At 42.2% G+C, this 24,546-nt stretch overlaps 1 protein-coding gene across 3 annotated transcripts in view; it reads right to left on the bottom strand.

The window, feature by feature from the left end:
• CNTN1 (contactin 1) overlaps positions 1–24,546 on the bottom strand; it is a 430,834-nt gene that overhangs the window by 272,555 nt on the left and 133,733 nt on the right. For all 3 annotated transcript variants that reach the window (XM_054024415.1, XM_054024420.1, XM_054024428.1), the window contains exon 2: positions 23,304–23,351. The gene's annotated coding sequence lies outside the window, so the exon portion shown is untranslated. The remainder of the gene's footprint in view (positions 1–23,303; positions 23,352–24,546) is intronic.

Here is a 24,546-nt window from a genome sequence, read left to right as displayed (position 1 = left end):
AAGTTGTGTGCTTTGCTGGTTCACAGGCAGAGTGGTTGCCTCCTCACAGGACTGAATCCTTAGACATTAGAAATTATATTATTGAGATTTCCACCCCATTTTTTAAAAAAATATTTGGTTGGTGGTTTTACTCTTACTTGGAATGCCATCCAAAGATGGATGAAATGCAATTTAGTGTTGTTTAATCATAATACTACACACAGATGCTCACACAAAACGGAAGCACTGGATACAGCTCCATAATTAACGTGGTGTGCTGAATTCCATTACAAGCCATATTTTGATTGCCTCCTCAACTAAGGGGGGCTGAACTGACTGGTGTCAGGTGACAGCCTGAAACACCTGGGTCTCAAAGGACTGAGAAAACTCAGTTTGGAGGAGGAGCCACAAGGAGCAAGTTAAGTTCCTGTGGAAGGCCCTGAAGTAGAGTCTGGAAGGGAAGCAGCTAGGAAATCAGATTCTATCCCAGAGAAACGTAAAGGTAGCCAAGAAGGGACTGGGAAGTGAGCTTGAGGAAGGGCTGAAGCCCAAGCTGGGTGGCAATAACTTTTTGTTTGTGTTATCAGAGGGGGAGTGAGCGGAGAGTGACCCAGCTGGCGGGCTGAGCCACACGAATTCCCAGCAGGGACAGAAAACCTGGGAGAGGAGAAATTGAGGCAGGGAGTGCTTGCAGAACCACACCCAGCCAGCAGGGAATGCTAAAGGGCAGGTATGCCCTATGACAGTACATTAGGAACAACCCTTTATTTCAAGTTTTTTAAATAACTGAACATTCAACCATACTGGCATATAATTGGGTTATCCATGGAAAAATTGTCATATTATCTTCTCCATCAAATGCCAACTTTAATTGTGGCATATACATAGTACAATACATATGCACAAACATACAATCCTTCAATGTCTTAATGCCATGTGTTATGAAACATTTTTAAATCCATTGCAAATTGACATTGAGGCAATGTGTGTCAAGAACATGGCTCCCAGTATGCCTTTGCTCCTTTTCCAGAATTCCCATTATTATTTCATAGCCCACATTATTTCCACGTGCACAGCATCTACAGGATCAGACTGTGCCTTATGGCTACAGTAATTAAATATTTTCAGTTTAGATAGCTGTCTCGTGCTCAATCTCTGCAAGGGGACATGGGATGGAACACATTAAAAAGTTACAAAAACTGCATTTTTTGCCTCTCACCAGAGGGCAAGACATGTAGAGATGAGCAACCATTTCACCCCTGCTGGGTGCCCTACCTCCCTTCTCTGAGTGTCTGAGAGTGACTTTAGAGTAGGGCTGAGAGAGGACTAGTGCCAAGTCTAGCACCATCAGCTCCCCACTTCAGTGATTTTTATGGGCAGAGCTGATGCTCACTAGGGCAGGACCCCACAAGTCCCATATCTGTGGGGGAGAAAGCAGCTGGGAGTAGGAAGCAAAGTGCTGGGAGTAAGGGATTCTAGACTAATCAAAAGAGCTAGGGTGCTACTTTGGACATTTTTATTAGGGCTTAAGTGGACTGTGTCTGAAGTGCTGGGAAGAACACACAAGCTGGAGTACACAAACATACTGAAGGCACAGAGATAAAGAAAGAGCTTCCATTAGAAAGAGAGACCCAATGGAAGAGAGATCCACTCGCTGAACAGAGGAGAAAGACCCTGGGTGAAAACCTGACTTCACTGAAGTCAATGGAAAAAAAACCCATTCTACTTCAGTAGGGTCAGGATTTCACCCTGAGTCCAAGAAAGAGAAAGAGAGAGATGGAGAAGAGAAAAAAGAGAAGAGGCAGTTGTGTGTGTGGTCTGAGTTCTGTTCATATTTGACAGCATATTTGATGCAGTAAAACATAAAAATGGCCATACTGGGTCAGAAAACAGTACATCTAGCACTATGTTTTATATTCTGACAGTGACCGGGGCCAGATGCTTTAGAGGGAATGAACAGACCTGGGCAATTATTGAGTGATCCGTCTCGAGGTGCAGTCCCAGCTTCTGGCAGTCAGAGATTAGGGTTACATCCCTGACCTCTCTCATATCCCTCCTTTGGTGTCTCTTCTCTAAGCTGAAGAGTCCTAGTCTTTTTTTAATCTCCCCTCATATGGAAACTGTTCCATACCCCTAATAATTTTTGTTCCCCTTTTCTGTATCTTTTCCAATTCTAATATATCTTTTTTGAGACAGGGTGATCACAACCGCACACAGTTTTCAAGGTGTGGGTGTACCATGGATTTATATAGTGGCATGATGATATTTTTGGTTTTATTTTCTATCCCTTTCCTAATGGTTCCTAACGTTGTTAACTTTTTTTTTGACTGCTGCTACACATTGAGCAGATATTTTTAGAGAACTATCCATGCTGACTCCAAGATCTGTTTCTTGAGTGGTAAAAGCTAATTTAGACCCCATCATTTTGTACATATAGTTAGGATTATGTTTTCCAATGTGCATTTATTTGCATTTATTAATGTCATGCACAATTTCACACATTTAGTAGCTTGTTTCCAACAGAGATCTGTAACTAAACATGTAGCATTAAAATTAAGTTCTCTCTAGTCCTTAAAAACAGGGGTCCCTGCAGGCCACTGGCAGTGACCATGTGTGTTTCTTCAGTGAAAAGATCATTTCTAATCACATCTTTTGATTAGATGACTTCAATATACCACTACTTACATTACAATAATTACTGATAACATATACAGAAATTGCAGAAACTTTTACATAACTATATTTAGAAAAATTCCAATTGACGTTACTGACTTACCAAAACTGAAAGCTGATGGAATCTGAAATAAACTATTATAGCAGTCTTGGGCATTTCACTGGGTTTATACTTATATATTAATTATACATACAGTCTGTATGTATGTATGCACACATACAGATGGTGAGAGAGACAAAAAATGTGTACCCGTAGTACACAAGAATTCTTTAAAAAATTATGTATAATTCTGGAGTGAAACACAGTTTAGAAATGAAGACCAAAATCAAAAAAATTCTGAGCACCCTGATTAGCTTTTCATGTAAATGGTGAGTTTAAAATGAAGAAAAAAAACAAGAACCATGTTACATAAATATATAATAAAATACGCAGAAAATATAGTGCAGTGTATATATATGGCAAATAAAAGATTCTTCAGCTACTTAACTTTTTTACTTTTCACTTCAATGTTTGCAGATTATTTTTCATATCTTCGAGAAAATACTGAGCAGTGTGCATAATTAAAATCCTTAAAAGACTGCTTGACTTTTATCAAGTGTAATTTCTTCAGCTGAATCATTATTAAAAACATAGCACCAACTCAATCTATAATTATTGATTATATTAAGCATATTTAAGAATTTAACCTTTCTACACATGTACTCATTGTCCCATTTTCCCTGATTTGTAAAGCGTCTTCGATTACACAGTCATTTCACTCCACAGTACGCATGGGATCCATCCCATAAAATATATGATCACCCCCTATGAGTTTCGTAACCCTCAATGGACTCCACATCTGCAGAGCCACCAATTGAATCAGTAAATACATAAAGATGCTGGTAACTACTGGAAGCAAAATTAGATTTTCTAGGCTTTTCCTGAACTGCATTTTAGAGTCACCATTAGAATCTTTTTAACATTTGCTTTTACAAATAGTCCAAATAGTACATCATTGTGGTACATGTGGTATTCTATTCTTAGTAAACAGAATATCATGGTAATGTTAATTACTTGGTAAGGCACTTCTAAGTAGTATAATGGTATCCACTATATTCTATATTTAAACAAGGTATTTCAGAGGAATTCGAGGAGAATCTTTGAGCCAAGGGTTATTCTTAAAAATATAAAACATCCTTGACTCCATAACACCACAACAGATCCCACTCATAGTAGACAGTGCAGGTGTATACAATAGGATTATTTATTTCTTTTTGCGTATGCGAGCAGTGAATCAATTAACAATACTGACATACAAACTCTCATTAGGATTCATGAGTAATCCCCATTCAGACATATGGCAACAGAGTACAGTTCTCTCAGAGCTATTTCAGACTGCCTGCCGAGTCAGGAAAACGTTACTGAATCAAATTAAGTTTGGTTCACATTTTGAAGGTTCTCTTCTCAATTATCAGGGTAGAGGTATTTTAAAAAAATACTGGATTAGTGCTGTCTTGAAGAATCATCATGAAACAACCCAATTTCACTTACACAGTGAGTGACTGTATCCTGGAAAGCAGTAACTCTGAAAAGGATTTAGTGAACATAGAAATGTAGGGCTGGAAGGGACTATGAGGGGTCATCTAGTCCAGGATTAAGTAAGCTAGACCATCTCTGACAGGTATTGATTTAACCTGTTTTTAAAAACCTCCAAAGATGGGGATTCCACATCCACCATTTGTAACCTATTCCAATACTTAGCTATCCTTACAAAAAGAAAGTTTTTCCTAATATCTAACCTAAATTGCCCTTGCTCCGGATTAAGCCAATTAGTTCTTGTCCTACCTTCAGTTGACACAGAGTCCAATTGATCACTATCCTTTTTATAATAGCCCTTAAAATATTTGAAGACTTATTATGTACCCCTCAGCCTTCTGGACACTGTACTCCAGCTGAGGCCTCACCAGTGCCAGGTGGAACAGGACAATTACCTCTTCTGTCTTCAATAAGACACTGCTGCAAATATATCCCAGAATGACATTTTCCTTTTTCACAACTGCATCACATTATTGAGCATATTCAATTTATAATCCTTTATAACCCCCAGTTCCATCTTTGCAGTACTACTGCATAGCCAGTTATTCCCCATTTTGTATTTGTACATTTAATTTGTCCTTCCTAAGTGTAGTACTTTACAATCTTTATTGAATTTCACCTTGTTGATTTCAGACCAATTCTCCAATTTGTGAAGGTTGTTTTGAATTCTAATCCTGTCCTCCAAAGTGCTTGTGCCACTCAATTTGGAGTGGGCAAATCTACTGTGGGGGGTACTGTGATCCAAGTAGTCAACGCAATAAAAGATCTGCTGATATCAAGGGTAGTGACTCTGGGAAATGTGCATCATAGTGCATGGCTTTGCTGCAATGGGATTCCCTAACTGTGGTGGGGCGATAGATGGAACCCATATCCCTATCTTGGCACCGGAGCACCAAGGCAGCGAGTACATAAACCGCAAGGGGTACTTTTAAATGGTGCTGCAAGCACTGGTGGATCACAAGGGACGTTTCACCAACATCAATGTGGGATGGCCGGGAAAGGTACATGACGCTCGCATCTTCAGGAACTCTGGTCTGTTTCAAAAGCTGCAGCAAGGGACTTTCTTCCCAGACCAGAAAATAACCATTGGGGATGTTGAAATGCCTATCGTTATCCTTGGGGACCCAGCCTACCCTTTAATGCCATGGCTCATGAAGCCGTACACAGGCAGCCTGGACAGTAGTCAGAACCTGTTCAACTATAGGCTGAGCAAGTGCAGAATGGTGGTAGAATGTGCATTTGGATGTTTAAAAGCGCGCTGGTGCAGTTTACTGACTTGGATAAACCTCAGCGAAACCAATATTCTCATTGTTATTGCTGATTGCTGTGCGCTCCACAATATCTGTGAGAGTAAAGGGGAGATGTTTATGGTGGGATGGGAGGTTAGGCAAATCGCCTGGCCGCTAATTACACGCAGATGCCAGGGCGGTTAGCAGAGTACAGGAGGGCACAGTGCGCATCAGAGAAGCTTTGAAAACCAGTTTCATGACTGGCCAGGCTACAGTGTGAAAGTTCTGTTTGTTTCTCCTTGATGAACCCTCCCACCCCCTTGGTTCACTCTACTTCCCTGTAAGCTAACCACTCTCCCCTCCCCCCTTCAATCACCGCTTACAGAGGCAATAAAGTCATTGTTACTTCACATTCATGCATTCTTTATTAATTCATCACACAAATAGGGGGATAACTGCCAAGGTAGCCCGGGAGGGGTGGGGGAGGAGGGAATCACTGGGTGGGGTGGGGGAGGAGGGAAGGACAAGGCCACACTGCACTTTAAAATTTATTGAATGCCAGCCTTCTGTTGCTTGGGCAGTCACTGGGGTGGAGTGGTTGGGTGCCCGAAGGTCCCCCCACCGTGTTCTTGGGTGTCTGGGTGAGGAGGCTATGGAACTTGGGGAGGAGGGCGGTTGGTTACACAGGGGCTGAAGCAGCGGTCTGTGCTCATGATGCCTTTCCTGAACCTCAACCATTCACCGGAGCATATCAGTTTGTTCCTCCAGTAGCCTCAGCATTGTCTCTTGCCTTCTGTCACCAAGCTGACGCCACCTATCATCTTCAGACCGTTACTTATTATCTTCAGCCCGCCATCTGTCCTTGCGTTCATATTGTGCTTTCCTGGACTCTGACATTGTCTGCCTCCACGCATTCTGCTGGGCTCTTTCAGTGTGGGAGGACTGCATGAGCTCAGAGAACATTTAATCGCGAGTGCGTTTTTTTCACCTTCTAATCTTCGCTAGCCTCTGGGAAGGAGAAGATAGTGTGAGCGTTGAAACATTTGCAGCTGGTGGAGGAAAAAAAAGGGAGAGTGGTAGTTAAAAAGACACATTTTAGAGAACAATGGGTAGACTACTTAAAATGAGTTGGCAATTTAAAAGGAGGGGCTGCGGTTTTCGGGTTAACGTGCAGCACAAACCCAACTAACCCCCCTACACATACTCAAGTCTCTGGGATGATTGCTTCACCCCTCCCCCCACTGCATGGCTAACAGCGGGGAACATTTCTGATCAGCCACAGGCAAACAGCCCAGCAGGAACAGACACCTCTGAATGTCCCCTTAATAAAATCACCCTATTTCAACCAGGTGACCATGAATGATATCACTCTCCTGAGGATAACACAGAGATAAAGAATGGATGTTGTTTGAATGCCAGCAAACACTGGGACCATACGCTGTGTTATGCAATGATTCCAGACTACGTGCTACTGGCCTGGCGTTGTAAAGCGTCCTACCATGGAGGATGGAATAAGGCTGCCCTTCCCAGAAACCTTTTGCAAAGGCTTTGGGAGTACATCCAGGAGAGCTTTATGGAGATGTCCCTGGGGGATTTCTACTCCATCCCCAGACACGATAACAGACTTTTCCAGTAGCTGTACTGACCGCAAATGACAGGGCAAATTAATCATTACACACGCTTGCTTTTAAATGTATAATATTTACCAAGGTACACTCACCAGAGGTCTCTTCTTCACCTGGCAGGTCCAGGAGGCAGCCTTGGGTGGGTTCGGGGGAGGGGGGGTACTGACTCCAGGTCCAGGGTGAGAAACAATTCCTGGCTGTCAGGGAAAATGGTTTCTCCGCTTGCTTGCTGTGAGCTATCTTCCTCATCCCCAAAACCTGCATCCCCGTTGCGTGCTACTCCATTGATGGAGTGAAAGCACAGGAGTGGGGTAGTTGTAGGGGCACCTCCTAGAATGGCATGCAGCTCATCATAGAAGCGGCATGTCCGGGGCTCTGACCTGGAGCGGCCGTTTGCCTCTTTGGTTTTTTGGTAGGCTTGCCTCAGCCCCTTAAGTTTCACGCGGCACTGCTGCGGATCCCTGTTATAGCCTCTGTCCTTCATGCCCTTGGAGATTTTTTCAAATGTTTGGGCATTTCATCTTTTGGCATGGATTCGTCTCCCCATACAGCGATCAGATCCCGTATCTCCCATTCGGTTCATGCTGGGACTCTTTTGAGATTCTGGGACTCCGTCATGGTCACCTTTGCTGATGAGATCTGCACTCACCTGCAGATTGCCACGCTGGCCAAACAGGAAATGAGATTCAAAAGTTCGCGGGCCTTTTCCTGTCTACCTGGCAATTGCATCTGAGTTGAGAGCACTGTCCAGAGCACTCCGGGATAGCTCCCGGAGGCCAATACCGTCGAATTGCAACCACACTACCCCAAATTCGACCCGTCAAGGTCGATTTCAGCACTAATCCCCTCGTCTGGGGAGGAGTACAGAAATCAATTTTAAGAGCCCTTTAAGTCGGAAAAAACGGCTTTGTCGTGTAGACGGGTGCAGGGTTAAATTGATATAATGCTGCTAAATTCGACCTAAACTCGGAGTGTAGGGCTAAGTAAAAGTTTAACTTTAAGTGAAAGCACTCTTGTGTTGTCCTGTTTGTGCCAGCCATCTATCGGTCGGATGGATGTATCTCCCCTGATTTATTTCCTGACACCACTTTGCACAGAGTAAAAGTTACCAAGAGCTTTGGGTTGAAAGAACCCCAGGTAACAATTAGATATGTCCTCCCAGTTTGAAAGCAAACTGTAGATTTTTATGTTCCAGATATTTTAATAATTTGTTCCAGTATCTTTCCAGATATCAAAGCTAGACAGACTGGTGTAAAATTCCATAGGTCCTTTTTGTTCCCCTTTTTAAAGACAAGTACCTATCTTTGCCCTTCTCCAATCCTCTGGTACCTCACCCATTCTCCATGGGTCCTTGAAGATAATTGCTAATGGAACCAAGATTGTGTTAGCTAGTTCTTTATATACCTTAGGGTACATTTAGTCAAACCCTGCTAACTTGAATACATCAAATATATCTAAATATTTTAACCTATTCTTTCATGTGTTCATTCTCCCTTTTTGTTAATTAATGGAGATATCCCATCTCCTAGAACTGGAAGGGACCTTGAAAGGTCATCGAGTCCAGCCCCCTGCCTTCACTAGCAGGACCAAGTACTGATTTTGCCCCAGATCCCCAAGTGGCCCCCTCAAGGATTGAACTCACAACCCTGGGTTTAGCAGGCCAATGCTCAAACCACTGAGCTATCCCTCCCACGAGGGATAATACTAATTAACAAATTAGTATTTGTTAATTGTTTTAAGAATCTGGTCACAATTAACCATTTTAGTTAAGACCGAAGCAAAAAAAGGATTAAACACCCCAACTTTCTTGATTTCATCCATTATTCTCTTCCTTGCCTAGCTCTCCTTCCTTGCCTAGTACTGGACCTACACTTTCCCTGTCTTTCTCTTGCGCCTAATAGATTTATAATACCTCTGCTTATTGCCTTTTATGTCCCTTGCTAGGTTTAACTCATTTTGTGTCTTACCCTTTCTCATTTTTTCTCTACTTGCTTGTACTATTCTTTTGTACTCATCCGTAACAATTTGTCCATGTTTCCACTTCTTGATTTTCAGAACATTAAAGAGCTTCTGAGGCTGTCACATTGGCTTCTTACTATCCTTCCTATATTTCCTTCGTGTTGGAATAGTTTGCTGTTGTGCCTTTAATATTGTCTCGTTTAGAAACCACCAGCTCTCCTGAACTCCTTTTCCCCTTAGGTTTTTTCCCCATGGGAACTTGCCTATCATATCTCTGAGTTTGCTAAATACTGCTTTTTTGAAGACCACTCTCCTTATTCTATTGTTCTTACACATTCCTTTCCTTAGAAGCATGAAATCTTTCATTTTATGATCACTTTTACCCAAGTTGCCTTGCTCAAGATTTGAAACCAATTCCTTCCTGTTAGTCAGAATCAAGTCCAAAATGGCTGTCTTTCCAGTTATTTCCTCCACATTCTGAAAAAATGAACATTTTGTGTTTGGCCACATTACTTTTCCAACAGATATTTGGATAGTTAGAATCCCCCATTACTGCCTAGTCTTGTGCTTTGGATATTTCTGTTATTTGTTCTAGAAATGCCTCATCCACCTCCTCTTCCTGATTTTGTTGTCTACAGTGAACCTCTACCATGACATTGAAAGTCTCTGGGTTAAGAGGAAAGGGGCAACTAGTCTGACTTTCGCCTCCTTCTGGACCTCAGAACAAGTGTATATATTCTTGATGTACGGTGAAACACATCTCTTTTTTCCCTACTTGTCTTTCCTACACAAATTGTACCCCTCTCTACCAGTCTTCCAGTCATGAGATTTATCCCAACAACTTCCTATGATGACAATTAAGTCATAAATAAGTCATTAATTTACCAATACTTCTGGGTCTCCCTGTTTTTCCCTACTCCTTGCATTTGTATATAGACATCTAAGATATTGAGCAGATTCCCTCACTGTATTCCCTCTTGTTGCTCCTATGTCGCTGTTGCAATTTTCCAAACTGGAGTCAGAGCCAGAAGTCACACAAGGAGTCAAAGCTGGAGTCAATAACTGGGGTCAAGACGAGGGAACAAGAATAAGGAACAAAGCAAGGTAACAAGAACAAGGAGTGGGAACCAGGCAAGGAGGCAGGAACTTCGTCTTAGAGGTCTGGTCAGCAACAGGCCTAATGACTAGTCAGTCAGAAAAGGGGTGTAGCAGGAACAGGAAGCTTTATGCTAGGCAGTTACCAATCAGCAGTTAGCTGCCATTCAGCTGATCCTGCTTAGTCAGTGGATGTAGCCTCTGTTTGCAGAATATCCGCTACAGTTTCCTTATCTGGCTGAGGCACAATGAGTAAAGTTCCGGCTCAGCAATCCCACAGGCATGAGTTCAAGACCAGTGGTCCCTGGCAGTATCTGTTTACTTTACAAGACTAGGATCCTAACCTAACAATGAAGGTTAATGGGGCTATCCAAAAATTTTTTAGAAATGTACTTGGTAGTTCACAATGGATTAGGGACTAAAGATTCAGAACTGAACATGTTTGAATTTGCACTTTTGTTGATGCCACATTTCTCTATTGCAAATATATTCAGACTTTTTTTTAAAAGGGTTAGCTAATTACCAACTATAGAGCCAACTCAGATGTATTATAATTTTGTAATATAAAGAGCTTAACATGTTCCAGATGCAGCAGTCTAGCTCACTTTGTAGAATGTTTATCCTACGCTAAGAACTTCATACCCACACACTGGCTCAAACCCACTGCTAACACCAGTGCAGGTGTGATGTACTGTGAGGGGTGCCATCTTTCAGATGAGATACTGAACCAACTTTCTTTGTGGTATCTGTCCAGGTAACAGTTCCAAAATCTGTGGCAATTTTCTGAAGAGCAAAGGAAAGTCCCAGAGTCCTGGATAGTGTTACTAGTTTTGCTAAAGTTAAAGAAAGAAGTATTTTCTCCATTCAACACTGACTACATTTAAAGGGAAAAAATCCCAAAACACACACACTTCTACACAAGAGAGTCACATCTCTTCTCAGGATTGGGCAGAGGCCCTGGTAGAGATTCCTTTAGTACTCTCTGATAAGGCCTTCTCACAAAAAAAAAATGAAAATCTAACACACAACTGAGGAGATAGGAGGGGAGAATGTGCCAGGCAAAATGGAAAAACAAAGGGGAGAGGTAGCACCCAAATGAGGAAGCTGTAAGAACATAGCTATTTAGAGCAAGTCTTTAAGTGCTGTAATGAAACCTTACATAGAAGTATAAATATAACCTTCTTTAATGTAAATCTTGCAATCTACTTACTAAAATAATGGAAATAGTGCTGCTATATGCCCATTATCTAGTTTTTCATTTCTGAAGTAAAACAGATTGAACAAAGCTGACCCCATTTCCTCCCTAGCATCTAGGGAACCGATGGGTGGAAAGTACATTTCACTGATTGTCAGCTGAGCCAAGTATTGGAACATGACATTCTTAGTGAAATCATTTTTGCTCAATTCAACAGGATTGGAGTTTCTTGCAGGAGGGAGGATTCTGGTGCCCCTTACTGCCTATATAAAGAATGACTGCTTAGTTGTCTTTATCTTCAGTTACATGAGTCTCTGCTTATATAATTTGAAAACTAAGAGGTACAAACACCTGATGACAATATTTGAGGGGCAATTCCTGTCAGGAAGTCAAAACTCTTGTTCCTGGTAAGCCTGTGTCAGATCAAATAGAATCCCTTAAACATCACTCATCTGAGCTCTGCATCTACCTTGAAGAGCCTTGCACTGGGAGCAGACTACATGGTTTTTTCCCCTACTGTTACTCACACCTTCTTGTCAACTGTTGGAAATGGGCCATCCTGATTATCACTACAAAAGTTTTTTTCTCCTGCTGATAATAGTCCACCATAACTGATTACTCTTGTTATAGTTAGTATGGCAACACCCATTTGTTCATGTCCTCTGCGTGTATAGATATATATATCTTCTGTATTTTCCACTGCATGCATCCTATGAAGTGGGTTTTAGCCCATGAAAGCTTATGCTCAAATAAATTTGTTAGTCTCTAAGGTGCCACAAGTACTCCTCATTCTTTATGTTTACAATATTTAAAATATGTTCTTGTACCAAGATAGGGGGAAGGTCCCGCTTATCTGTGGTAAGGGTGAAGGCTCTCATCCACTGTGCTAGATGTTATGACTGGAACAAGTGTCTCAAACCCCTTTGTTCACTTTGTCACCCATCAGCTTAATCACCCATCAGCTCATCTGTAAGGCTACTACATGGCTTTTACACAGAAGTCACTCCCATCACTTCCTTCTGTCTACCTTGACAGGACAGACATCATGGTCCCTGTGAAATTATCCCAGATTTAACAGCCCAATAAAAATATTTGAATAAGTTTCTTTAGATTGGTTCTGAATGTGCAGAACACTGAAAGATAAAGAATTATAATACTATGGAAATATGACAAGCTTCTCGCCACTTGTGAGAGATGAGAGAGCAAGTGGACAAGGGTGATCCACTAGACATACTGTACTTGAGCCTTCAGAAAGCCTTTCAGAAGGTTCCACCCCAAAGGCTCTTTAGCACAGTAAACAGTCATGGGATAAGATGGAAGATGCTCTTATGGATCAGCAACTGATTAAAAGATAGGAAATAAAGGATAGGAATAAATAGTCAGTTTTCACAATGGAAAGTGGTAAATGGAGGGGTTCCCCAAGGAGCTCTACAGGGATCTGTGCCGTTCAACATGTTCATAAATAATCTGCCAGTGAGGTGGCAAATTGGCAGACGATACAAAATTACTCAAGATAGATAAGTCCAAAGCTGACTGCGAAGAGTTACAAAGGGATCTCACTAAACTGGGTAACTGGGCAACAAAATGGCAGATGAAATTCAGTGTTGATAAATGCAAAAGTAATGCACATTGGAAAATGTAATTCCAACTATACCTACAAAATGATGGGATCTAAATTAATTACTACTACTCAGGAAACAGATCTAGGTGTCATCATGGATAGTTCATTGAAAAAATCCACTCAACATGGAGCAGTAGTCAAAAAATCTAACCACGTTAGGATCCATTAGGAAAAGGACAGATAATAAGATGGAAAATATCATAATGCCACTATATAAATCCACACTACACGCACAACCTGGATACTGTATGCAGTTTTGATTGCCCCATCTAAAATAGATATATTAGAATTGGGAAAGGTACAAAAAAGGGCTATAAGAATTATTAGGAGTATGGAACAGCTTCCATATGAAGAGAGATTTAAAAAAGTCTGTACTGTTCATCTTAGAAAAGAGATGACTAAGGGGATATGACAGAGGACTATAAAATCATGAAAGCTGTGGAGAAAGCATATAGGGAATTGTTATTTACCCTTTCACATAATACAAGAACTTGGGGTCACCTGATAAAATACACACCAGGTTTAAAACAAAACACAAGAAAGTACTTCTTCACAGAATGCACAATCAGACTGTGGAACTCATTGCCGGAGTTATTGTGAAGGCCAAAAGTATAAGTAGGTTCAAAAAAGTGTTAGATAAGTTCATGGAGGATAGGTCCATCAATGGCTATTAGTCAAGATGGTCAGGGATGCAATCCCAAATTTTGTGCGTCCCCCCCCAAGCCTCCAACTGCTACAGGCAAGGACTGAACAACACTCAAAATTGCCCTGTGCTGTTTATTCCATCTGAAGCATCTGGCACTGGCCACTGTCAGAAGACAAGATACTAGGCTAGATGGACCATTGGTTTGAGCCACTATAACCGTTCTTATGTTCCTTTAATCTTATCTACCTCCTAAGTGGATCCATCTATTTTCTTACACAGTCAATGATGAGTGACAGTACACAAGTGTACCTTCTCTTTGCAAGTAAAGCTGATTATGAAATATTCTTTGAAACTATCAATTTCCCAAACTACACAGATTTAATGTCCTTTATCTTAATTTCTTTCTTTCCCCAAAATTATATCAGACTGCATACCTGATGGGCAACCAACCTTTTTACACACAATCCACTTACAGGCTAGGCAATCTGGTTTCTTCCATGCATATCCTTCCGCATTCATCTCTGGTTTCCTAGCAATGCTGTTCAGTGCCTTCTCATAGCTAATCATACAGCCCCTATTGTTCCTACTGATGTCACAGGGAGTTTTGTCATTGATCTGTGGCATCAAGACGAGCCCTTCATTAGCATGTCAGTCCCACTTTAACACCAAGGGCTAAGGCCTGCATTGTAACAGCACAACACTGTTAACAGATAGCACAGTTAATCTATTTCACTATATAATGCAAACTAAAAAACTGATAAACTGTTTGCAAGACATGGTACACAATGAAAGCTATTTCATGTCTAGAAAGAGGTCAGAGTGCCAAAACAAAATGAAGGTGACTTGAAATAAAGATGCAAATACACCCAAACTGCTAAGTGATCTCCCTTATTCCAAGTTACCTTAACTCTACATCTCCCTGCTGCAGTGAGAAAATCAATATTATTGAGAGTTAATGTGCAAGTTTTCCAGACAGCAGAATAGTACAGAACATTACCTGGAACATCAAAACATATAAATGGGTGACATAGCCACTTGTAATGTGCTGATGATGACTGAACAAATTCGTTCCCCTCAAAAAAACTTACTCTGACTTTTCTAAAAAACAAAAAAACAAACAAACAAAAAACCCCAAACTGTTGAGAAGCCTTGCATGCATATGTCCAAGACACTGCACAGGTAATGACCCTATCTAGAACAATTCTATATATTTATATCTAACTTGTGCCCAGTTATATTAGAAATTATTTTTTTCTCAACAGCAATTCAGTCAAACAGAGTAGACCTCTTCATTTTCTAACTCAGGGATAAGATTGTAATACAGCAGGAGCAGAGGCAGTTGAGTAATTCAGCTCTCTTGAGAGGAATAAAACATGATTGCTCTCTCTGTACTGGCTGGCACAAACTCTTCAACAACAATCTACTATTTAGAAAACAGACTGGCCTTTGTACTTTGTTTATGCCTTCACCAAGGGCACAACTCTTAAAGTACTTTAATAATACAAAATAATGGTGCCTACATAGTGGCCAATTGCATAAGTTAACATAATATAGAATAGATAATAGAATATATCCTGCTAAAGGCTTTCCAGCTGAATGTTGATCTGAACTGTTTTTACCAGTTCCATCATATTCAGAGGTGCTGAGCACCAGCAGATCCTGATTAAGTTCTTTTCCCCAAATAAAATTTAAAGTATTTCTCTTTCATTAGATTAATCCTGATACAACAGCACATGCTGGACATAAGTCATATTGCTAATACTGTAGTGTTTAAAACTAGGAGTCTTAAATTGCACCTGTACTGGAAAGGTTTCACTGTGTTGCCTGGTGAAGTTCATTGAAATAACACTGAATTCCTAGGAGGAAAAATGATGCACTTTCCCCCTCCCCTCAAGAAACAGGGCCGGTGCAACCACTTAGGCAAACTAGGCGGCCGCCTGGGGCGCCTAGTGGTTGAGGGCGCCTAAAAGCCCGCTCAGGCGAGGAGGTGGAGTGGAGGTGAGCTGGGGCGGTGGCGGGGGTGGGGGGACGCCTGCAGTAACAGGGGGGGCGCACAGGGGAACCACTCCCCGCCCCAGATCACCTCCACTCTGCCTCCTCCGCTGAGCACACAGCCCCCGCTCTAATTCTCCTCCAATCAGCGCCGCAAGCCTGGGAGGGGAGGAGAATTAGAGCAGCGCCGGCATGCTCACGGAGGAGAGCTGGGGCAGGCTCCCCGGGTGGGGTTAGCTGCCGTGGAGGGGGACGGGGTTAGCTTCCGTGGGGGGGGGTCCTCGGGCCGGGTTAGCTGCCATGGAGGGGGGACTTGCAAGGGGGGGTAGCTGCTGCGAGGGGGGGCTCCCCGGGTGGGGTGGGGGGATTAGCTGCCGCGGGGGGGGGCTCCTCAGGTGGGACGGGTGGGTGGGCATGGTTATCTGCCACTGGGGGGGCAGTGGGCGGGGTTAGCTGCCACGGGGGGGGGGGGGGGGCGCAAGGTGGAAGTTTCGCCTACGGCGCGAAACTTCCTTGCACCGGCCCTGTGAAGAAATGTCAACGTTTAAAGCTCCAGAACTTTGCCACAAACAGATTAGTAAATATGGTTTCCTATTCAGATGTGTAGTATTATTAATTCTACAAGTTCAAAATGCATGTCAGATTATCCAAAACCAAATGAGATCTAAACAATAATAAATCTTGCTGGTTTTTTTGGACTGCTTCTTGATTTTTTAAATCATTAGGGGCAGGGATGAAGCCCCCTCATCCTACAGATCTGTGTGTGATCGTTTCAGGATTAAAGTGCAACCTTCAATGCAGACCTAAAAGTGTAGCTCCCGCCATCCTGGCTGCTAGCAGAGGGAATTTCATTTATCCCCTAACCCCTAAAGCAGAAAAGCTGCCATTCTTTATCTTCAGCTTTCCCCTCACATTCTCCTGCCACCCCCTACTTCCAGCTCCTATCCTCACAGTGCCCAAACTGCTCTCTATTCTCCCAGCCTCCTGTCCCCCTCATATCCTCCCTCTTATTCCCCAGAGTCTCCTGCAGCTCAGTCTGCCTCCCTACTCCTCTACAGTCTCCTCCATTCTCCCTCCCTACTCCTCAGTCTCCTCCCATCTTGCCCATGCTTCGCAGTCTCCTTCTTCCCCTATTCCCACATTCTGTTGCCTCTATAGTCTCTGTCTCTCCACTTTCTCCTCCGCATCTAATATCTAATGACAGATTTCCAAGATAAAAACACAAGGAGTATTCATCATTACTAGAATTACGATTATGTCACAGAGGTCACAAGATTCCCCTGCTAGCCGCTAGGAAGCAGGGGAACCCCGGAACTCCCTGGGGGATCCCCAGAGCTCCCACTCGCTGCGGGCAGCTGGGCTTCCTGCAGCAGGCAGCCACAGTGCCCCACCCCCCCACCCCAGCAGCTCAGTTGCGGCGGGGGGGGACCCCCCACAACAGCCCAGCCACGGAGGGCGGTGGGGGAGGGCAGGAGGACCACAGCAGTCCAGGCACGGCAGGTGGCAGGTAGGGGGACCCCGCAGCAGTCCAGCCGCTGTGGGTGCTGTACACTCCTCCCTCCCCATTTTGACAGGGGTATTTTTAGTAAAAATCAGGGACAGGTCATGGGCTTCTGTGAATTATTGTTTATTGTTTTACTAAAAATATCCATGACAAAATCTGAGCCCTAATCATTACTGACAGCAGCCTGGGAGCAACATTGGGAGATAACGGCCATTTTTAATGAAGGCAAAAAAAATCATCAAAAAAACCCAGCTGTTCCTGAGATCATGAGCAGCTTAAAAATAAAAACAATGAGTAAAACCATGAGACACACAATAATACTATGAGAACTGGTAAATCTGGGTTTGTCATAATCCAACACTCAAGATGTGGGACAGAACCACGGTGCTTGGAACGCTGGAATAGCTGGCCTTTCTGGTACTGTGAATGTTATGAATTTTTGCCTGTCTAGAAACATCAAAAAATTTGCCACCCAGGTCAAACTATAGGTCTTTCACCAAACAGGCCTCCTCTGCTTTTCCAAAGGCAACTATCTGCCCACAGTGAACAAGCAGATTGAGGGACCCCTAAGCAATACAACAATTGGCCACCCGGGAGAGGTGCGCATCATCCTTTCCCTACATCCCACCATAACCACCACACAGAGGTGGATTAAGATTTATTGAGGCCCTGGCCACAAAGAACTTTTGGGCCCCCCACAACCCGCTCACCATGCGGCCCCACCCCCTGCTTCTCCTCTCCCCGCAAGGCAGCGCCCTCTGGCCAGGCCAGAAGTCGGAGCCAGGCCGTGGTAAGTCACCCAGGGAGCCCAAGTCACTGTGGGGAGCCCTGGACCCTCCATCTGCCCTGGTTGGAGCGACCACCGAGAGCACATGGAGGATCCAGTGCTCCCCACAGTGGCCTGGGCTCCCTGGGTGGCTCTTACCATGGCCCAGCTCCAGCTTCTGGCCTGGCCAGGGCCCAAGGGGGAAGAGGAGCAGCAGGGGGCAGGCCTCAGTGGAAGAGAAGGAGCAGGGGTGGGCCACAGTTCTGGCACTGGCGGCCCTCCCCACTTCTACCCAGGTTCTGGTGCTCCTGCCACGGGCCCGGAGCACGGACCCTGTGGGCCCATGCGTTAATCCGCCACTGCCACCACACCCTTGCCTTTGGGACCAGCAGCACCACCATCACTCCCACACATTCAGGCTCCTGTTTCCTCACTACATACACACTCCACCAGGATGAGCAAAATGTCTACCCACTAGAACTAGTAACCTCTATTTCCACCCAGTATCAGCATTAAAAGGTGGTGGTATGCCCACACTAGAGAGGCAAGTGGTTGAGTTTCTGTATGAAGAAGGAATGAGAGGCTGAATGGGGATGGAGAATCTGCATAAGAAAAGAAGGTAGCTGGTGATTTAAAAGGGGAGTAAGAAATCTGTGTGGGAGAGGAAGCACATTTGCTGCCTCTGCTTTTTACACATTATCCTATGATGCAATTGTGACAGGTTGGTCCCAGAGACCCCCTTGGGACTGTTACCTGATGTACTTAATTTGCCTCTGAGCCCATTTTCCCTGCCAGCTTGGGACTCCAGAACCCTGCCTTGTTGAGTCAGACATGCTAGTCAGCTGTAAACACAGACCCCGGTCAGGTCCACGTCCCCAAAGCTGCAGACTTTAAACAAAAACTGCTCAGCGGGTCACCTATCTCCAGCACCCAGATACCCAGTTCCCAATGGGATCCAAACCCCAAATAAATCCATTTTACTCTGTATAAAGCTTATACAGGGTAAACTCATAAATTGTCCGCCCTCTATAACACTGATAGAGAGAGATGCACAGCTGTTTGCTCCCCCAGGTATTAATCACTTACTCTGGGTTAATTAATAATCAAAAGTGATTTTATTAAGTATAAAAATAGGATTTAAGAGGTTTCAAGTAATAAAAGACAGAACAAAGTAAGTTACCAAGCAAAATAAAACAAAAACACGCAAGTCTAAGCCTGATACATTAAGTAATTGAGTACAAATAAGTCTCACCCTCAGAGATGTTCCAATAAGCTTCTTTCACAGACTAGACTCCTTCCTAGTCTGGGCCCAATCCTTTCCCCGGTACAGCCCTTGTTAGTTACAGCAGGCATCTTAAGTGAAAAGCAGAGGATTCCACATGACTGGGACCCCTTTGTTCTGTTCCACCCCCTTATATAACTTTGGCACAAGGCAGGAATCCTTTGTCTTTCTCTGGGTTCCCACCCCTCCTTCTAAATGGAAAAGCACCAGGTTTAAGATGGATTCCAGTATCATGTGATATGGTCACATGTCCTGTGAGACCCCTAGTCTCCATTCTTCCAAGGTTGGCCAGCACGTACTCAGGAAGTTTTTCAAGTAAACAGAGCCATTTACAATCAATTGTCCTAGTTAATGGGAGCTATCAAGATTCCAAGCCACCATTAATGGCCCACACTTTGCATAATTGCAGTAGGACTTCAGAGTAATACTTCATATTTCTAGTTTTAGATACAAGAATGATACATACATACAAATAGGATGAACACACTCAGTAGAACATAAGCTTTGTAATGATACCTTACAAGAGATCTTTTGCGTAAAGCATATTCCAGTTACATCATATTCACACTTATAAACATATTTTTATAAAGCATATGGAATGCAACATCACAGCAACATGAGATTCATCAGAGAGAAAGCAGATCGTACAGGAGAAGCAAATGTCTGATGCGGGACCGTATCTTATCAGGGGTGTCTGATAGGGACTGATATGTATGAGATGCATATATGAATCCAGAAGCCAGGAATGAACATGCCCGCCCTTTCGTACCCCTTACAATTACAGAAATGCAGAAAGTCTGCTTGTAGTCCCATGCACTGCCCCAGGTTTGAGGTGAACTCTGTCCTCTCTCATCACCACATAAAACCAGTTTACTGAACTTTGGCAGGATCTCACCGATAAAGAGCTATGGAAGTTATATATAGATATACTCATGTATCAAGATGAGACCCTACCCCTTACATTTTATCATTAAAAATAACAAAGATCATTTACTTTTGTACAACATGAAGCACAATAGGGCCTCAGTACCTACCAGGATCCATAGGAGCCCAATCAAAAACCCACTGAGACAATGGAAAGGCTGCCACTGACTTCAGTAATCTTTGGCTCATGCCAAAAAGTAAGTAATACTGTAATAACAAACTGCCCTTCTGTCCTTGTTACCAAAGAAATCAACTTTCCAAGCCATAAAAAAGAATAGCATTCAAAGGAGAGACCAAGTGATAAATCAGTGCTCACAGGTGGAATATGAAAAATGCAATATCTCTAAAGATAGAAGATGCGTTCGAACAGAAATAGTGTCCATGCCATATCTGGTTTCTATGGCACTGAATTAGTTAATACAGTAGAGGAGAAAATGTCATGAAATTTGAAAGAGTACAGAATAGTGGGGCTACTATAACAGGTTGAGTGGTAGGGTTCAAATTTGAGGGAGGTTTGATAAAGTTAACTGTTGACGGAGTTAGCTGTTTTCTTTCAAGACTCCATCAAGTACAGAAGTATTTAAATTAGCTAAGGGTTATTATGAAATTCAGCTTGATCTATTTAAAGTAAGTGGACAAACCAGAACTAAGATATATATGGTACATTTAAGTTAAGAAACAACATGTATAAGGAGAATTTAAGAAGGTATTTTATAGAGAAAGTAATAAATAGGAGGAATTATTATTTATTTGTATTGTGGTAGTACCTAGGGGCCCAATTCAAAGAACAGGACCCCATTGTGCTAGGCACTATATGAACATAACAAAAAAAGCCTTGTCCCCATTCACAAAGAGCTTACGGTCTGCAGGACTGGTGCCTTAAAGATTTATACACATGCTTAATTTGGCATATTGAGCGTAGTCCCATTTACTTTAATAGAACCACTCACAATGCATAAAGTTAAGCACATAAGTAAATCCTGGCAGGACTAGAGCCTAAATATAGGATCCAATTGAGGCAGCTAAGTCAAATATTAATATATTTAAGCAAAACTTGGGTGATTATGTAGAATTTAATGATTTTAAAGGGTATTAGTTTTGGCTCAGGGATAACTTACAGCATTCTAGGGGCTGAGGGTTTCCAGTCTGTTTATATGGAAATGCTTTTTGCTATCCCTCTGGCAGAAAACGTTAATGATTTATAAAGTGAAAAATACAAAAGTTTTAAAAAGTGTAAAGCTATTTAAAATACATAATATTTAGGCAAGAGGTGGCTGAGTAGTCATGAGTCCATTCCAGACACAGAGACTGGGCTTCTTCTGGTTCTTTATTACCATATAACAAGAAATGCTACTTCATGCTTTTTAAATAATATATTGATAAACATTTCCAAAATCTATATAGAATTGTCTTATTTCTGAGCTTTACTTTAGTCAGGTTCTCACATACATTATATTGCCCCATGCTAAACAGGGGGGCGGCACATCAAATGTTCTTCAGAAGCTGTCTGTTGCTGCACTACCATATGCCCTCATTCCAGGTTTTTAATCCATTCCCCCACCAACAGAAGTCACCTAGGACAGGAATATACTCTGTGTGCCTCCCTTCCATAACTCACTCCTTACAACCCCAAACCAAAGAGCATTAGAGACAATGGACAATTTCCAATCACTCAGTGAGCCTTAGATCAGGTCCTATGGGAGTGAGAATGGGAACATTATGTACATAGCATATAAGAGAGTGGCATTCTATCTACTTGTTCTTGTCATTGTTTCAATGGCTTCTCAGACATCATCTCAATAGTGCCCATTGCCGCTCCCTTCAAACAAGAAGCAAGGCCTGTAAATCAAAATATTACCTCTGTAACGATGCTGGTTCTGGCGGGACCCAACTGAGTGCGCCAATTCAGGACAAATTGCTGAAACAGGGCAGTTACAGCCCAAGGCTGGGGTTTTTCCACCTCTAAGGCAAATCAAACCAGCCAGACTAAGAGGACTTTGATCTCACCCCACTGGCTAACCACAAGTCACACAAGCAATTCCTTTAGACACTCCAGTTTCCCAGTATCACCACCAGTGCCACTCGTTATGGGACAAATGGTTATGAAAACCAATACCCCAGAAAAGAAAAAAGGTTCTCTTGATCCCAAAGGATCAAGCCCTAGACCCAGGTCAATATACAACTCAGATCTTACTCACAAATCACGCTGCTGCCAATCCTTTAGAATCTAAAATCTAAAGGTTTATTCATAAAAGGAAAAATATAGAGATGAGAGTTAGAATTGGTTAAATGGAATCAATTACATCAATCATACAGTAATGGCAAAGTTCTTGGTTCAGGCTTGTAGCAGTGATAGAATAAACTGCAGGTTTAGATCAAGTCTCTGGAGTACATCCCCAGCTGGGATGGGTCATCAGTCCTTTATTCAGAGCTTCAGTTTGTAGCAAAGTCTCTCCAGAGATAAGAAACAGGATTGAAGACAAGATGGCATCAGCCTTTTATAGTCTTTTCCAGGTTTAAGAACACCTCTTTGTCCTTACTGTGGAAAATTACAGCAAAATGGAGTCTGGAGTCACATGGGCCAGTCCCTGCATACTTTGCTGAGTTGCAAGGCGTATTTGCCTTCTCTTAATGGGTCAGTTGTATAGCTGATGGTCCTTAATGGGCCATCAAGCAGGCTAGGCAGAGCTAACACCAACTTGTCTGGGAAGTCTCCCAGAAGCATAAGTTTGAAATACAGACAGTATAGAGCCAATATTCATAACTTCAACTACAAAATTGATACACACATATACACAGCATAATCATAACCAGTAAACCATAACCTTGTCTTAGACACCTCATTTGACTCCCTTTATACAAGACTTGGTGCCACTACAGGACCATGGTTGCAACAATGATCTATATGGCCCCAGATTATATCAATAATGTCACAACCTCAAACTAAAAAACTTAAGTAAATTTAAAAAATTGAGAGTTTTACTTTAGATAAGGTTTAAAAAGCAGTGTTAGGGATATGAAAAACAGCAAGACCCGCCTGTGCGTGTCAGTTACATACAATAGTAGAATTTAAGGATGTCATATTACCCATCTTTTTAAATGTAAGCTCAATGCAACGTAAAAATATTTTAACTCCCCAAGCATTCATATCATTTACTTGATTATTTACATATACCAATGAATAATTATTTTACTATTGAACAACAGTGAGGGAATTTAGAAAGAAAAGTTACTTACCCTTACTATATGTAGTAAACTGTTTCAGTACAGATCCTGAATCATTACCTACAAGTGAATACAGACAGAATTCAATCCAGGTGTTTTTAAACATAATTTTCTACTGCCAGACTGTTACAGCTTATTGTTTATATTTGTATAACAGACTTTCACAACACTCACTCATGTGCAGCGTTTCCAAGAAACAACCTGACATTAATCATTTCCTATGGGTTTCCAGTTAGTCACTCTGTGAGAAACAATTTAAAACATATTCATAAAATCCCATCTTCATTAACTATAAATGCAAGGTTAGCATGAGTGGTTTTAGTTTTCCTGATTACTTAAATACAAGCTATTATACATTTCTAAAATCAATACAAATGACCAAAAGATCATTAATATCTTATCTCAAAAACTTGGTTCCTCAACTGTCTCTCACATAAAACTATGCCAAGCTCACTGCTTGAACACATGCTCTGTATCACCCTCATCGAGCTCCAACCTTCCCTGCCCCACAATTATTCATTCCTCCACAGACTATATTTCCTGTGATTTCTCTTCTTATTTCAGTCTTACTTTCACATGCTAGATTTCTTTTTCCTAACCACTCAGAATCCTTGTTGATGACCGAAAAGGCGCTCTCTGATATCTTACTCCCAAACCTTCTCTGATTTGCAGCTGCAAGTATCACTCAGCTGCCTTTAACTGCATTCTCAGGCATTTTTTAGGACTACACAAGTCAAAACCAAACACCTGGAAATAAAATAGTATCTGGTGTGGACCACTGATCCAATGGTAGATTGGGATATTTCTGTGGAGGATACCGATTAATAACCAAGCATCCACATTCTGCCCTATGGGCAATTTCCTAAGGCTTTTAAGATGTAATCTCACCTGTAAAGCAAAGTGAACCACACTCTTGCCATTTTAGGATTCAGCCACATAGCTTTTAGCTTTCCATCCCCCTGTCCCCACCTACATCTCCTATCCTCATTGTTGTGCTTCAGTTTCTATTATTGCAGGAAGGCTTTTTAATGAGCAATAGGGTAAGTATTGTCCTAAGTTCCAAAAAAACAGTAAGTTAGATGGGTGATTATTTAAAAGACAAAGTCTTTTAGAAATAATACTCTAGAAATAACACTGGGGCTGCAGTGAAAGTAAGAGAGAAAATTATGTTGAAGGCAGAGCAGGTATGGGGAAGAGTGGAAGAATAAGGAGCAGGGGGGAGAGAAGTTAAGGTGACCAGATGTCATGATTTTAT

This window comes from Malaclemys terrapin, chromosome 1, assembly GCF_027887155.1.
Source record: "Malaclemys terrapin pileata isolate rMalTer1 chromosome 1, rMalTer1.hap1, whole genome shotgun sequence".
NCBI lineage: Eukaryota > Metazoa > Chordata > Testudines > Emydidae > Malaclemys > Malaclemys terrapin.
Note: the sequence above shows the minus strand (reverse complement) of the source record. Positions and strands in the feature narration are given on the sequence as shown.